Below are 16,863 nucleotides of genomic sequence, written 5' to 3'. Positions count from 1 at the left end.
GATATTTGATAACTAAGGTTCTATACATGTTAAGACAGTCGTGTTTGAGTTCGTACTGATGCATACTCTTTCAACAGAATTCCGGTACTATCTGTGTGGAGATCACATCAGGCACTCTCAACTTATGGACCGCAGAAACTACAAGCAACAAAATGTATATTTTATGAACAACTGTTAGGATGCAGCATGGGGAGGCGGGAGGGAAAAGACCCTCAGTTGTTAGAGGCTGGGCGAGTCTATTTGAACCAGCCTGTTAAATGCACTGTAACATATGCTTCTCCCCTGGGAACCAATGGCATAAGCAAGAAATTTCTCTATTGTCCTGTCTATTCTGGGGGGGTATAAACATGTGTGCTCAAACACTGGGTCTTTAGTCTTCTTGCTGAATGCTGATTGATGGAGGTTTTCTTTCTGAATGCCGGGATCTGGTCCAGAGGCGCTGCGTATGTATACTGTACTTGGGTCTGTATAATTCCTTTGCGCTAAATTGTACACAGATCATAGCGTGTAACTGACTATACTTTTACTTGAATAATACTTTGTGCTTCGGAACCACATGTTCTGTGTCTGGAGTCTCTATTTATTGTATGACTGCATACGCAAATTAGCGTCATCCTTAGAGGTTTATAGGAAGGAGTTTAGAAGGTACAGGCAGGGGTATATAGAGGTTCATTTTAATATAAACAGATGGGGGCTCGTCGAGTGAAGTCACTTACCTACTCACACGGCACATACGGCTATCGATATCTCAGCAAAGGGTGGAGTGGCCACATGCAGGGTTTTTCCTGCAACCGCTTTGTGCTGAAAAATCGCTATCCGTTTTCGTGTGAGCAAAGGAAGCTGACTAGAATCCAGGGACAAGAAAGGAAAAAGTTTGTTTTCCTTTGTTGATAGAACCTAGCGTTTAAAGGGGTGACGCAGTATTGAGTATGCGGCTGAGTCGCAGTTTTGCGCACAGAAAAGATGCACTTTTGCGTACGCAGTTAAAAAGTCATTATACGGTTGTGTGGTAGTCGCATTCTTTTTTATGTGGCTGGTCGCACAATAGCATATACGTACTTCCGGTTGTGCTGCCATGGTGTTTAAACAAAGCCGTTGAGGTTTACATTTTTTCAATAGTTAGCAATATCTGGGTTAACGTTTATTTTTTCTGCGCAGGAAAAAGTGTGTAACAGTGAATATTTGTTGGACAAAGTTAAGGGTATCGTATGATCCTTAAGGGCTAGGTTCAAGGGTTAGTCTAGCCGCTCGGTAAGTAGCTTTACCGTTATATACACAGTAGCAGGTGTACATGTTGTCTTTGTTGTAGAGAGGTGCGTGGGAGCGGCCGACATATAAACTCCCATAGGTGTGGAAGTTGCCTTACTAAATCTTATCCGGGTGTGGAAGTTGCCTTCTTCAAATCTTATCCAGGTGTGTGGGCGCCGCCGACTTAAATCGTCCACAGGTAAGTGAAAGTATCTTGATTGTATTTCAGCAGTTTAAATCTTTATTGAAAAGCGTAGGATTTTGTCTCAGAATGGGAGCCGCGCAAACAGTAGAGATGTTAGACAATGATGTGCTGCTAATGAAAGCTCCGATTGGATCGGCCCGTCGTATTATGCATACTAAGTACGGTACTTATGCAATAAGGTATTGTGATGTATGGTTTAAAATGACGATGAAGAGTGTTAGACCGTTTCCCAGAATTGGTAGTTTTGATAAAAATGTGTTAGACAATGTCCGGGATCACATCGGTCTGATGCGCTCCCGAGAGAAAAAGGTTAAATATTTTGAATATTTAAAACTGTGGCAGCGTGAAGGGGATGCGTGGCTTAAGAATGTGCAAACGACGCAAACTAGTGTTGTGAGCACATTGCCAGAAAATACATCCACGACGCTGAATTGCAATATGGGCGAGCCGCAAAATGGTGCGCCCATGCGGCACGGTAGCGTCGTGGAGAGTATTGCCAACAGTTCACGCTCACCTCCCCCACCTTATGTGGATGGAGGTGCAAGTACAGTTACCAAAAATACCCATAAAAATGTAACAAGCAACTTGTACCCTCTCTTAAGCAACTATAAAGAAAATGTTCATGATGTGGATGATGAACCTATTGTAATGTCTGCCATTTCTCATGCTGTACAAATGATAGATGCTGCATCACCACAATCACGAGTGGTGCCGCCATCTCCATCGGTAACAGCAAGGGAAGTGTTAATGCCCTCTGCACCCGTAGAGGAAGTTGTTCATACCATACGCAGCAGCAGCAGACTAAACCCCCAGCCAGGTAACCAGGTCAAAGGTAGCAGCACTACCGGTCTGCATCCCATTTGGACAATAACTGTTCCAAATGGAAATGCAGACGCGAACGGTATAGTGCCCACGAGGGAAGTAGTAATGCATTGTCCTCGGACAAGAGCAGAACTAAATTCCATCATAAATGATTTCCCCGATCCCAAAAAGGAATTAGCCAAATGTCAAAGATTTTTGAGAAATTTGGGTAGTTCACATGAACCCACTAATAAAGATTGGCGTGTGGTGTTAAGGGCCTGTCTACCACGCAATACCGACGTGACAAAATTTATCACGGATTGTGTATTGGATAGTGACGTTCCCTTAACAGACCAAGTAAACCAAGGTAACATTTCCCGCATTGTAACTCAATTGGGTATATATTTTCCAGTAGTAGTTAACTGGAACAAAATTTTCACAATCAAGCAAAAGGAGAGTGAAACTGCAGAAGACTATTGTGACCGAGCTCTGCAGGCTATCACCCAGTACACTGGGATAGAAGATATTAAAGATAGGATTCACCACAGGGGAATGATAGTCACGGACGGTCTGAAAGACGACTTAAAGACTCGGGTTCAGACCTCACAACCTGGCTGGAGGGGAATCACAATAGATAACCTCATAGAGTCTGCCATAGAACATGATAAAAATATCACAAAGAAGACAGAGACCCAGAGCGAAAAACTAATGGCTGTCAGTATCCAAGCTCTGGAAGGAATGACAATAACATCACAGCCAACCTACACACCTGCACCTGAACAATTACACGTCCTCACCAATCCCACACCACAGCAAACACATCCTTACCCCACATATCATACACAACCATAGGTCTCATACTACCCACAAACTTCATACCTCCCACAATACCCTTATCCTTCACATCCTTACCCATACCCACCACCTTTCCCTCTTGCTTAAATCCCACAACAATCTTTTCATCCACCCCGCTCAAAAACATGTTTTAACTGCAACCAAGCGGGACACATAAGTAAGTACTGCAAAGTAAAGAACACCACACATGAACACGGGTTTCCCATGGGTTCATAGGTAACCCCAGTATCTTCTCCCAGGCCTTATATGACTGTTTACAATCTTTTCAACCTATCAATGGATCTGTTATAATTTAAAATGTGGACGATTTATTGTTGTATTTTAGGTCATGTTTAAATGATAATAAACTGTTGTGCTTTATCTCCCACTCATAGGACACAAGGTTGCTAAGGATAAACGGCAGCCATGCCAGGCTAAGGTCGACTACTCTGAATACTATCCAACCCAGTGGCACAGGCATTATTTAGAGCAGTAGCTATTAATAACAAAATTTTATTGCAGGAACCTGTATGCAGATACTATATCCCTAGAATTATTAAAAATGTTAGGGGGACTTATTTTACAGGTGATGTTTCCAAGAACATGTGTAAGGTGATGGGTAACAACACTAAGATTATCCCAGACTGTCTTTTCCTTTATTTGCCCCCCTTGGAGATACTGTTCAAACAGGCAGCCTCATGTGAAAATATGATAATGAGGTTACTGTGCAGGGTCTCACGAAGATGAATGCGAATAACAGAAATTGAAAGTGTTATTAACTAACATATTTAATGCAAGCTGTCATGATGTCAAACCTGGAGAATTTGTTATGATCCAAATTTTTAGCTCAGGTTGTTTGACTGATCGGTGGAAAGGTCCGTATCTGACGATACAACATCCTCAAAGGGTGGCCGAGGAAGATACGTGGGTCCATTCCGCTCACTATAGGGAGGTTAACCAACCGGTGGAGATACAAGGCGGAGACAAGGCCGATAACGTGGACCTGTCGATTGCGAGCTTGTGCCGGAAGAATTAAAAAGGTGACGGTGAGATATCTGAGCTAAAGAAATGTGTAGATCAGTGCTTCCAGCAATGGAGTGGTCTGCTGTGGTCATCCTAGTTCTTTTTTTTCCAGAGTTTTTGTCATGATGATCTGTTTGGGGATACTCAGTGTCTGTGATGGAGGACCGATAAAGGAAATGTGAGCTGATGGCAGAGCTGATGGAGTGGAGTCAGGAGGAGGAGTGCTATACCAAACCAGGGGAGTGTCTGACCAGTCTTAGTATTGTAATTGTTATGTTATTTGGGAAGAATACTTCCAGAACTTATGACCCTCACACATGTTGAAATGCTTGGTATACATAAAAACACACCATCACCATATCTTCACACGCAATATGAACACAGAGGCAAAAGAAACATGATACCTGATGATGTGCATAAAGCCGCTCAGTTAATTAATGAGACATCTGGCTTTCAAGTTTTAGTCGCACTGGATCCCACCAGAATTGCTCGGGGTACATACAATTTTATATATATTCAGGAACTTGCTAAATTGATAGATAATATCACCGAGATGTACAATGACACATTCAGGTATACAGGGAGAGAATTGCAAGCGTACAAGAAAGAACTGGTGCAACACCGGCTAGTGTTGAATTATTTAACTGTTGTTACTGGAGGGTATTGCGTAACGTTAGCCACCCAATTTGGAGTAAAATGTTGCACTTATGTCACCAATGATACCAGCGACCCTAAGGAGGTGATAGACCGGAGGATGGATGAAATTCTGCAGCTAAAATGGGAATTTCGTAAGAACCATAATGCTTCAGTGGCTGAAGTAGGGGAAAAGATAGAAGGATGGGTGTCATGGCTGAAACCAGTGAAATGGTTCTCAGGTCTAGGGGAATGGGTCCAGGAAGTGATCGCCAGCATAGGCAAATTCTTGATCCTTATACTAATTGTCATCATAATAATTGGCATATGTGTCCGGTGTGTTCCTATTGTGTTGAAGTGTTGAAAATGTAAAAATAGAGTAAAATGAAAGAATGAAATTATGATGGTGGCCAGTATGAATACCGAGGTAAATACAGAACTGCATTACAACCCTGAGCTAGGAAATACCATCATTTAATGTATTATATTTAGACATGCATAGAATGTATTATTGAAATGTTATTTTTAAAACACCTCAGATAATGTAAAGTCTAAATTCCCCTTCAAGACTGCTTTTATAAGACTGGTGCATGCCCACACCTTTCACATGATCTTCCAAGGTCCACGGTGTGCGTATAATAGTAGTTTTATGTCCCCACTCAGAGACACATTATTGATGGATTAAGAACCACCTTGTGCCATCCCATAATAACACTAAATAATATTTAAATGTAAGCCTAAATTAAATTTTAAGATCAGATTGTGATAGCATGTTGTTCGCTATCAAAGGGTGGACTGTCGAAACTAGATTATTGGCTGACAGAATATCAGTTTAAAATTGAATCGCAGCGACACCATCTTGCGACTGGCCGCAAGACACCATTTTGCGAAATGGCCGCCTAAGCGCCATTTTAGATAAACTCACACTTTAGTACATGTGGCGATAATACTATTAGCATCATGCGAATGCATCTGTGACCATCGCCATAAGTTACGGTGATTCACCAGAAGCCTATTTCATTACTTTACGTATTATAAAGGATATATATTTCAGAAATGGCTTTACAGTATGCCAAAATTGATTGCATTAGCTGAATAAAGCAAATGGCTACGTGACAACTAGCTTGTGTAGATAAGCTTCCTGGACAGTGTCTGCCCTCACTACAGGTGGTCTGGCTCGAATACACACCTACATTAGCAGGCTTCCTGCAAGCACATGATTTCAAAGACTAGAGTGTCATCTTAGGTCTGTCTCTTGTAGCTGGGCTATTTGCATTTCACACAAGAGACTGGGAGAATAAAGAGTTTTTCTTTTGAAGCCTGGGACAGGTGGGGGGGACTGCTAACAGAGGGGGCATGTGGAACTATCTGGCTCAGCATGTCACACTGCTAAGATGTTCACTTAGTGAGAGTTAAGTGCACCCTTCCTCATACACACATTAATACGTCTTTATATCAAACCCCGAATACTCACACATTACATATTCACACATAAGGTTTAATAAGCTTTAAAGTATATGATTTAAGTTAGTTCAGTTAGTTTAAATGCTGTGAAATAAAGATATTTGATAACTAAGGTTCTATACATGTTAAGACAGCCGTGTTTGGGTTCGTACTGATGCATACTCTTTCAACAGAATTCAGGTACTATCGGTGTGGAGATCGCATCAGGCATTCTCAACTTATGGACCGCAGAAACTACAAGCAACAAAATGTATATTTTATGAACAACTGTTAGGATGCAACATGGGGAGGCGGGAGGGAAAAGACTCTCAGTTGTTAGAGGCTGGGCGAGTCTATTTGAACCAGCCTGTTAAATGCACTGTAACATATGCTTCTCCCCTGGGAACCAATGGCATAAGCAAGAAACTTCTCTATTGTCCTGTCTGTTCTGGGGGGGTATAAACATGTGTGCTCAAACACTGGGTCTTTAGTCTTCTTGCTGAATGCTGATTGACGGAGGTTTTCTTTCTGAATGCCGGGATCTGATCCAGAGGCGCTGCGTATGTATACTGTACTTGGGGTCTGTATAATTCCTTTGTGCTAAATTGTACACAGATCATAGCGTGTAACTGACTGTACTTTTACTTGAATAATACTTTGTGCTTCGGAACCACATGTTCTGAGTCTGGAGTCTCTATTTATTGTATGACTGCATACGCAAAGTAGCGTCATCCTTAGAGGTTTATAGGAAGGATTTTAGAAGGTACAGGCAGGGGTATATAGAGGTTCATTTTAATATCAACAAATGGAAAATGGCTACCACGGCCATTTTGCCATCATTTGCACATGCGCAGTACAGGGAAAATGGCCACCGTGGCCATTTTCCCAGTGACCTGTGCATACTCTATAGTCTCTGGGCGCACTCTAGTGCCCAGAGTCTATAACTCAGGTGCTGGCCATGCACAGCTCAGTGCGCTGCAGGCCGCCAGATGGAGAGGAGGGGGACCGTGTTGGAGACTGCACACGGGCCCTCTCCTCTTTAGAAATGCCCCTGGCTGCAGCCGCGAGCAGTCTCCCAGTGCAACTCAGCACACAGCAGAATGAGTTGGGCTGCTTTGATGTAAGAGTGAGGGCGTGGGGCGGCGCCGGACCCCTCCAGCAAGATGGGGGGGTCGGGTAATTAGTACCCGCTCCCCCCCCTCTCGGTGGTGGCGGCGCGGTGTGGCGCGGCCCGGTGGGGTGGGACTGCCGGGCCGTCAGTCTCAGGCAGCCACCTGAACAGAGGCTGTTGAACTGATTGGAGGCGGGGCCTCTCTCCAGCTCAGGAACATGAGCTGAGGCCAGGCCGCCTCCTGATCAGCGCTGGCCGGAACACAGTCTACAAGAAAAAAAAAAAGAGAATTTAGTGGCCCCAACATGGTCTGGCCCACCAGGGAAAGCCACGGTGAAGTCTACGGTCAATCCGCCCCTGCTGCTATATATTCAGAGTGTCATAGTGCTCACCATATAATGCAAAGTGTCGCAGTGCTAACCATATAATAGAGTGTCTCAGTGCTCACCATATAATGCAGAGAGTGTCGCAGTGTTCACCATATAATGCAGAGAGTGTTGCAGTGAACACCGTATAATAGAGTGTCACAGTGACCACCATATAATGCAGAGAATGCCACAGTGACTGCCAAGTAATACAAAGAGTGTTCCAGTGACCACCATGTAATACAGAGAGTGCCGCAGTAACTGACAAGTAATACAGAGTGTGCAGTGATCACCATATATTTACAGACACTGCCTCAGTGATTGCCATATGATACAAAGAGTGTCGCAGTGCCCACTATATAATACAGAGAGTTTTGCAGTGCCCACCATATAATGCAGAGTGTCGCAGTGCCCACCATAATATACAGAGTGTTGTAGTGATCACCATGCAATACACAGAGTGCAGCAGTCACTGCCATATAATGCAGAGTGTTGCAGTGACCATCATATAATGCCACAGTGACCGCCATGTAATCCAGAGAGTGCCGCAGTGACCGCCATATAATACAGAGAGTGCGGCAGTAACAACCATATATTTACAGAGGTAGCTGGATGGCAGTGCGCCCTGTGCAGCACTGCCGCCCCTCTCGCTCCCTCTCCGCCCCCCTCCTCCCCCTGAGCGCTTACCTTTCCTTCCAGGGGGAGGAGGGCGGGCGGGATCCTGTGCCGACGTTCTTGTGCGCTGAGCACCACTGCTGGAGGTCTCTCTTCCTGCAGACCTCCGGCGCCTGGAAGTGTGTGGCCATTGGAGGATTCCGCCCTGTGCAGAGGCACCGGCCACACCACCCTCCCTACGGCCCTGTACAGAGGGGCCGCAGTGACCGCCGTGTAATACAGAGAGTGCCGCAGTGATCACCATATATTTACAGAGTGCCACAGTGATCGCCATATAATACAGAGAGTGACGCAGTTACCACCATATAGTAGAGAGTGCTATAGTACGTACCATATAATGCAGTGTCGCAGTGCTCACCATATAATGCAGGGCGTTGCAGCAGACGTGATATAATAGAGTGTCAGTGACCCACATATAACACAAATATGAATACATCCTTTACACACATACAACCTTAATTCACCACCATAGACAATATTAAAACACAGCATCCCCCAGAAAAAAACAAATCCACCCCTCTCCCCCCATACACCAACCCCCTTAAATAAAACTTCAACATTTTTCTGTCTCAGTCATGGATGGACCTGACTCCTCTGCTCTGTGTTTGTGCTGTGAGCACCTGCAGCAGCCTGAGCTCCCCCCCCTGCTGGCTGCGCATGACATCACTAGTTTACCCAAGAAGTGGGCAGAGCCTCCGCCACCCGAAGGTGGGCAGGGCTTCATTGGCCATGGGTGTGGCTTCGGACTGGAGCTTCACTCACCCATTGTTAATCAGGCCCTGATGGCAGCATACCCCCCCCTCGTTTGCGGCCCGCTAAGCCCCGCCCCCTCACTGAAAGGGGCGTGGTCACAATGCACTGTGGCCCACTGGGGAATTAGCTTGTTCCCCGATAGCACAGTCAGAGCCTAGCACTGTATGAAGGGTACTACTGGGGGCAATGCATAAAGGGCACTACTGGGGCAATGTATAAAGGGCACTACTGGGGGCAATGTATAAAGGGCAACTTCCTGTCACCATCTAGACCTCTGGCTGCATATGCAATCGCAGGGGCTAAATTATGCACGCCCCGTGTAACGGCGTTCAAACGCACTGGCACGCCCGCGTTCCTTCGACCACCCCCCCCGTCACCACCCCCAAACTGTCACTTTCTGTCAATCACATTGCGATAGGACCGCGTGCTCACTGCGATCGCTTCCCAATCGCAGCAGCCGATTAGCGCATGCGCACTGTGATGCGTGCACAGAACGCAAACATCGACCAGGTGCGTGCAAACACAGCCTTGCGATCCGTACTGAATCAGGCCCTTTGCACATTAACATCCTCAGCAGGGGGGGATCTTACTGTTATATATAATCTCTGTACATCTTGCTCATTAGTTCTCTCAGTTGCACTAAACTCCTGAGAGGTGTTAACGCTTTAACTATGCAAGTCTTTACATTGATGAATTTATCCTTTGGAAGGCATGTAGAATGTAAGCTCCATGGGCCTGAAATAGTAGTGCGAGTCCTGTGTTCCCAGATACGGGGACGTGTCACCCCCGTTTTACGAGATTGGCAAGGCCAGGATCTGCATCCATGGATGCCGATTTCTGACCTAACATGCCGGCCAGCCTGCGTAAGTGAGCGCGATGGTGATCCCAGGCTGCAACCTCAGTCTCAGCTCTGGGATCGCAGATGCAGCAAGCCTCCTGCTGCATTTGCATTTTAGCAAGGACGGAATTGCAAAGCTGCTTGTGTGCGTCTCTGCAATTCCGTCCTCTGCTGAGTCACCCTCTGAGACCACATTGTTCCCCGTTACTGAGATGCACCAAATGTTAATATATGCACCATATTTAATATGACTTAACAAAAGTAAACAAATAAAACTTCATTGCATAAAAGCCACAATGAAATGGCTGACATCTAGGTATGTAGATCATGGAAAGTGCAGTATACAGTACATTGTTACCAAACGCAGTTCCTAACATTCCAGGTTTTAAGGATATCCATGTTTAAGCACAGGTGACTTAGGGGTCCATTTATTAATCATTTGCAATGCGATCTTTGCATGACTACCGCCAATGATCACATTGCAAGATGAGATCATAGCACCCGGATGTACCATGCGGCACATGCAGGGAGAGCAGGGGCAAACGCAGGAATTCTAGAGGGGGGTTTCCAAATGCTTAATTTCTGTGCAGAGCAAATAAAATAAATAATAGAAATAGAAATGTACAAGATATTTAAATTTCATAACATATGTTGAATTAAAAAGAGGCATAAAAAGTTGTAGATTAATGTAAAAAATAAATCCATGTTGTAAAACTCTACTAACCCACCCTTATATTCTATGAAAATAATGCTGGGAACGCATTTAGATGACGGTTTGGTCGACAGAGCGATCCACTGTCAGAGCGGCTGATTGGTAAGCTATACACACTTACCAATCAGCTGCTATACTGTATATGTCTGTGCTGACATCAGAACTGGGCGGGCATTTAAATTTGCCTGCCCATTTGTTATGTCAGTGTCGGCAGTCCCTGTACATTGTCTGTGCTGCAGATCTGACCTGATATGTTATGCTATTCCCAGGGGTGGCCAGGGGGGATAATATTTATTAGATTATGCCAGGCTGTCAGCTATTCCCAGGGGTGGGGGGATGGGAGGATGGGAGGATAATATTTATTAGTTTATGCCATCTGTCTGCTATTCCCATTCCCCCACCCCCCCTGGAATAACATACAGAAGACAGCTGGCATAATGTAATAAATATTATCCTCCCCCCTTCATCCCCCCACCGTATACATGGAGCAGTTGAATGTAATGTTTAATACATTATATCATGAACCCCTCCTGGCTGCCCCGCCGCCCGTGCCTCTCCTCTCCTCTCTCCGCTACACACCACACCGCCGCCCCCCGCGCGCAGTAGAAAATGGCACAATTCAAAAAAAATATTATTGGGACTCCCAGCCTCCGCCGCCCGCCCGCCCGCAAGATCCCCGGCGCTCCCCCGACACAGCAGTAGCTCAGTAGCTTAAACAATTAAACATTATCCCCCCCGCACCCGGCGGCCACCTACCTCTTGCGGCCGCACTCAGCAGCTCCGGAGCCTGGCGCAGTCCACACAGCACGCCGCTGACAGTGTCCAGGGTGGCATGAGAGGCGCTACTGACGTCACGGTGCCTGGCCTGGGAGCTGGCTGGGAGGGGCTTGCGTGCTGCAGCTCCTCCTACAGCCAGCCCAGGCAGTGTCAGTATGTGTAATAAAAAAAAAAAAAAACATTTGTTAAGCAGCGCTGCTCGCCGGGTCGGACAGGGGGGGTTTCCAGAACAGCACATGAACGGCCGCCATTGCCGCAGGACCCTCTCCCGGCTGATCATGCGGTGTGCAGCCATAGGCTACAGCGGCTAACGCCATCTGCAGTTAGCTACGGGGGGCCAATATGGGGAATGCATCGCATTCTGGATGTTGGTAAATCTGGCAGCATCGCATCCCCCATAGAAACGTATGGATGCGGCTGCCTGCGGGAATGGAGGGATAGTAGCAGGTATTTTATCTCCTTCATACATCTAGGGGAAACCTAATATTTGCGATTAACCCCCGAAAAGAGGTGTTTTCTGGGATTAAGCTCCAAATATGCATCACAAATGGGCTCCTCAGAGCCCATGGGGGTGTCAGACCCTTGCTGCATTTGCGATCCCAGCACTGCAACCGACGTTGCGGGCTTGAATCACCATCACAACCATGATCCTTTGGCCAGGCTGCGGGAGCTGATGCTTCCCGCAACCTGGCTGGTGTCTTATCCACTGACGCAGACCCAGGCTGCGTCCCTCCTGGAAAGTGAAGGTGACACGTCTCCATTTCCAGTACGGCGACCAAGCACTTCCCCCAAATGGCCCGAACTCTGTCTCTTCTGCAGACCCATGACCCCTTAACTACCCGTATACAATAGGGGATGGTGCGCTATGACCGTGGTCTGGATTCCTATTGCTCAACTTCCCAAAGCTCGAGAGCTGACACTGAGCCTACCATGGCGTATGTCCTTGTCCATTTGCGTTCTCTCCCCACCAAAAATGGCCTCCTCACCTAGCAGGACTTTGAGAAGAGATTACTTAACACAGTGAAGGTGGAAATTTGTGCGCTTCAAGTTGACATATCCTAAGTCACCCATCGGGGATCTGAGCTGGAAGACTGTGCTGATACTGTTGGTGTTTTCTACGCTCACCTTCGGGACACCATCTTCGTCCATGCTCAGGAACTGAAATTATTGCAATGCCATCTAGATGACTTAGACAACAGAGGTCGCCACAACAATCTTATCAGAGGGATCCGAGAAGGTGTCCAGGGCCCGGGCATAGTGGATGCTCTTACTAAGATCTTCAGTAAGATTACTAACCCTGACAATGTCATACTCTTCGACCGAGACCACAGTTCTCGCCGTCCACGTGGCCTTCAGTCTGAAACAACCATTATCTGCCATTTACACAATCACAGTATCCGTGAGGACATCCTTTGTAAAGCGCATTAGAAGCAGTTGAGTTCAATGGTGGGCAAGTTCATATCTTCCCCGACCTATCCTGGAGCACTCTCCAACAGAGACGTCTCCACAAGTCACTCACTGATTCCTGGGAACAGAAGGGTATCAAATTCCGTTGGGGTTTCCCACTTAGCATTCAGGCTTCCCACGAAGGGGGTCAGGCTGTTTTTCAGGATCCTGAATATTTAGACAAATTCTGTCTGACCCTGGATATCGCCAAGCCATCCCTTCCTGATTGGACCCAACTGTCCTCTCGGCTAGTCCCCCCTCTCCCACCTCCACAACGTAGACCTTGACTATCAGTCCGGGCTCACAAGCGAGGCACTCCTTTCCCACGTCTGGACCACTCAGAAACTGGTACTTGATTTTCTATTTACTTGTGGGTGTATTTATTTCTCTTATAAAGAGGGACTAGCCTGTTTGCTATTCAACATCATTGCTTTGTGCAGTTTGTCCAGATAATATGTTTCTGCACACATTGGACCTCATTCAGACCCGCTCGCAAGCACTGAGCGCTCGCAAGTGGGTCAATGTTTAGGCCCTGCGCACGTGCAGGGGCCGCACTGCGTGTGCGCAAGCCCCGGAGCGAGAGAGAAATTCTCTCGCTCCGGAGCTCACTATAAAAGGGGTGGCTGTCGATGTTGATCGACAGCTTGCCCCATTTTGTAGGCGTGGCGGGGGGGTGGTTTCACAAATGGAGGCGTTCCTTAAGGAACGCCTGCCATTTTGTGGGCGGCCGCACTGACATCAGCAGTGATGTCAGTGGGGAGCTTCCTGGTCGATCAGAGCAGGAAGCTCCCTGGACCCTGCGGTTGCCGAGGCCCAACCTTAGGGTTTCATCGCAAGCCCCGATGTTCGCGATGGTCTTGACCATCACGACCATCAACCTGGTCGGTCGCTAAAGCTGTGGGTGGTAACCCACAGCTTAGCTAGCGACCAGGAGGCCGCACTTCAAAACCCAAGCGGCCGCCCACATTCAGAGCGACTGCTCGCATTTTGCGAGCGCCTCTGAATGAGGGCCATAATCCCCTTGATAGGATCCTACATACATTTGACATTTATGTTACAGATGTCTCAATCCTTCCTGTTCTAGATATATTTCTATATGGCAAGTTCCAGCCACAAGTTATTGCTGACCAGTTATAAGAACCTAAGACACTACCCCAATTATAGATAGATCAGATTCACCTCTACATTTTCATTTGAATTAATTACTTTTAGAGACCCATCCGCCATCAAGCGCTTCCCTCCAACCTTATGTTTATGTATTTCTAGTGGGAAGTAGGACATTCCCTGAGGTAGCAGCTAGTGGTGGTAGAGTACACATCTTTCCCACATCCCCCCCCCCCACACTTGTTAGGAGCGCTAACCGCCTAGCCCATAAAAGGATAATCCACTATTTTGAACACGCTAGCCTTTTGTTATTTGTTTGCTTATATGGCTCCAGACGGTGGATATAGCCACCTAACCCCAGATGGGTCAACACTGCATATACCACTTGGCCCATGGGTTTCATCACTCTACCCATCGGGTCCGAAAACGTTTTTCGATTATGTTTATTGTTCTATGCAAAATGTTCCATATTTTTTCTGTATTTTGTAATGTGTCTGCTTTTTGTTGTTTACTTTTTTAGCCTCTCCTTTCCTTTCCCTTCCCCTACCGCGCCCCACCCCGTCCACCTTGATAAATGCACTGCAGTCCTTTTTATCCTCCTTCATTTCTTATGGCTCCCATTGACCCCACTGCTACTAAGTTATGCTCTTTTATTGTAAAAGGGCTTAATATACCAGAAAAAGGATCCAATTTAATCAGAGAACTTAGAATTGATAAGGTAGATGTGTCATTTCTGCAAGAAACACATTTAAAATTAAATGCCTCTCCTAAATTAGGTCATTATTACTACCCACAGGCCTTTCCAATGTATATTTTCCCAATCACATCAGTGGCAATTTCTGAGTAGGGTACTCCGATGCCTGGAACCACTGGGAGAGGGGTATCTTATATTGGGAGGGGATTTTACCTGGTTCTTAGAGCCTGCTCTTGACTGTTCACCTGTTCCGTCCCATCAACATCTAGGAGACCATTGTAGATTTCGCCAGCCTCTTCCTGAACCAGTTAGTTCAGTGGATCTCAAACTCGGTCCTCAGGACCCCACACAGGTCACGTTTTGCAGGTCTCCCTGCAGGTGCACAGGTGTATTAATTGCTCACTGACACATTTTAAAAGATTCACAGGTGGAGATAATTATTTCACTTGCGTTTCTGTATGGAGACCAGGAAAACATGCACTGTTTGGGGTCCTGAGGTCCGAGTTTGAGAACCTGTGAGTTAGTTGATTTACGGAGGACACAACACCCTACTGCAAAAGATTATACATATTATTCAGCTCCCCACTCCATATACTCATGCATTGACTACTTTCTTGTTGAACACCGTTTTTTACAATCCTATTTCCACAGCGATATTGGCCATATTATGTGGTCTGACCATGCCCCAGTGTTTGCTTCCATAAGTTCTCAACCAGCACCTCCCCACCCATGGACCTGGCGGTTTAATGAGCTTTTACTCAGGGACCCCTTTCTTAAAGATGAGCTTGTCCATACTATATCTGACTACATTGCTGAAGACGACAGTCATGACATGTCACCGGTGACAGTCTGGGAGGCGCATAAATGCATCATTCGAGGTAAATGTATTCAGCTCAGCTCGAAAGGATGGCCCAAAGAACACTTCTTTAATAAATATCAAAACCCTTGAATTGTCCTATAAGTCCACTCTCTCAAATGAAGAGCTCACTGAGGTGAGGTTGGCTTTTAACTTTGGAGCAATAAGCCTGGATCCATGTTTGCTAGGGCATTGAGGGTACCTTCACTCTGTACGTGACTCTGGAGGGAAATGTGGGCCTGATTCAGAGGCGCTCGCTCAGAATCAGGGCGGGCGCTGTTTTTTTTAGTTGCGGCCTCTTGGCCGCTCGCATAGCTGTGGGTTACCACCCACAGCTATTGCGAGCGGCCAGGATGATGGTCGTGATGGTCAAGACCATCGCGATGATCAGGCTTGCGATGAGACCCTTGTGGTAGGGTCTCGTGGCCGCAAGCCCCAGAGAGCTTCTGGCTCTAATAGAGCTGGAAGCTCTCCCACTGACATCACTGGTGATGTCAATGGGGCCACCCACAAACGACAGGCGTTCGCATGGTACCGCCTCCATTTGTGAAGCCACCCCCCCACCACGCCTACAAAACGGGGCGAGCTTTCGATCAACATCGACAGCCGCCCCTTTTGTAGTGAGCCACAGAGCGAGTGCTTTTTGCGCTCGCTCCAGGGCTCGCACGTGCGCACTGGGCCACCATCAAACCGCTTGAGAGTGGGTCTGAATCAGGCCCTGTGTTCATACATTCAAATAAATTGCTGAAGCCTTCCAAACCTATTACCAAAACCTTATCATTTGAGGAATGCCCACACCTCTTTTGACCTCCCCTCATTTAAACAAATAGTCAGAGACTACCTTAACTCTGTCGAGTTTCCACGCACCACTGAAGAGGATATGTCTTTATTAGAGTTACCCTTTACCATTGAAGAGTTGGATTCGGCACAGTCGAATATCCCAACTGGGAAAAGCTCAGGTCCAGACGGTTTCCCAGTCAGTTACTACAAAACATATCATTCTTCCCTTATGCCCCCTTTCCTGAATGCGTGTAATGCAATTTCTACCAATGATGCCTTCTCTCCCCAGAGTCTTGAGGCGCAGATTTCTATAATTCCTAAAGACGGGAAGGACCCTACCCAATGCTCGAGTTATAGGCCAATATGACAGTGCCCATGCATATCAAATCAAGGGGTCTATTTACTAAGCTGTGTTAGCAGATAAAGTGAACGGAGATAAGGTACCAGCCAATCAGCTCCTAACTTATATTTTTCAACATAGCCTGTGACATGACAGTTAGGAGCTGATTGTCTGGTACCTTATCTCTTTCGTTTTATCTCCTAACATAGCTTAGTAAATAGACCC

This window comes from Taudactylus pleione, unplaced genomic scaffold (genome assembly GCF_031769625.1).
Source record: "Taudactylus pleione unplaced genomic scaffold, aTauple2 ptg000465l, whole genome shotgun sequence".
In the NCBI taxonomy this organism is placed as follows: Eukaryota; Metazoa; Chordata; class Amphibia; order Anura; family Myobatrachidae; genus Taudactylus; species Taudactylus pleione.
Note: the sequence above shows the minus strand (reverse complement) of the source record.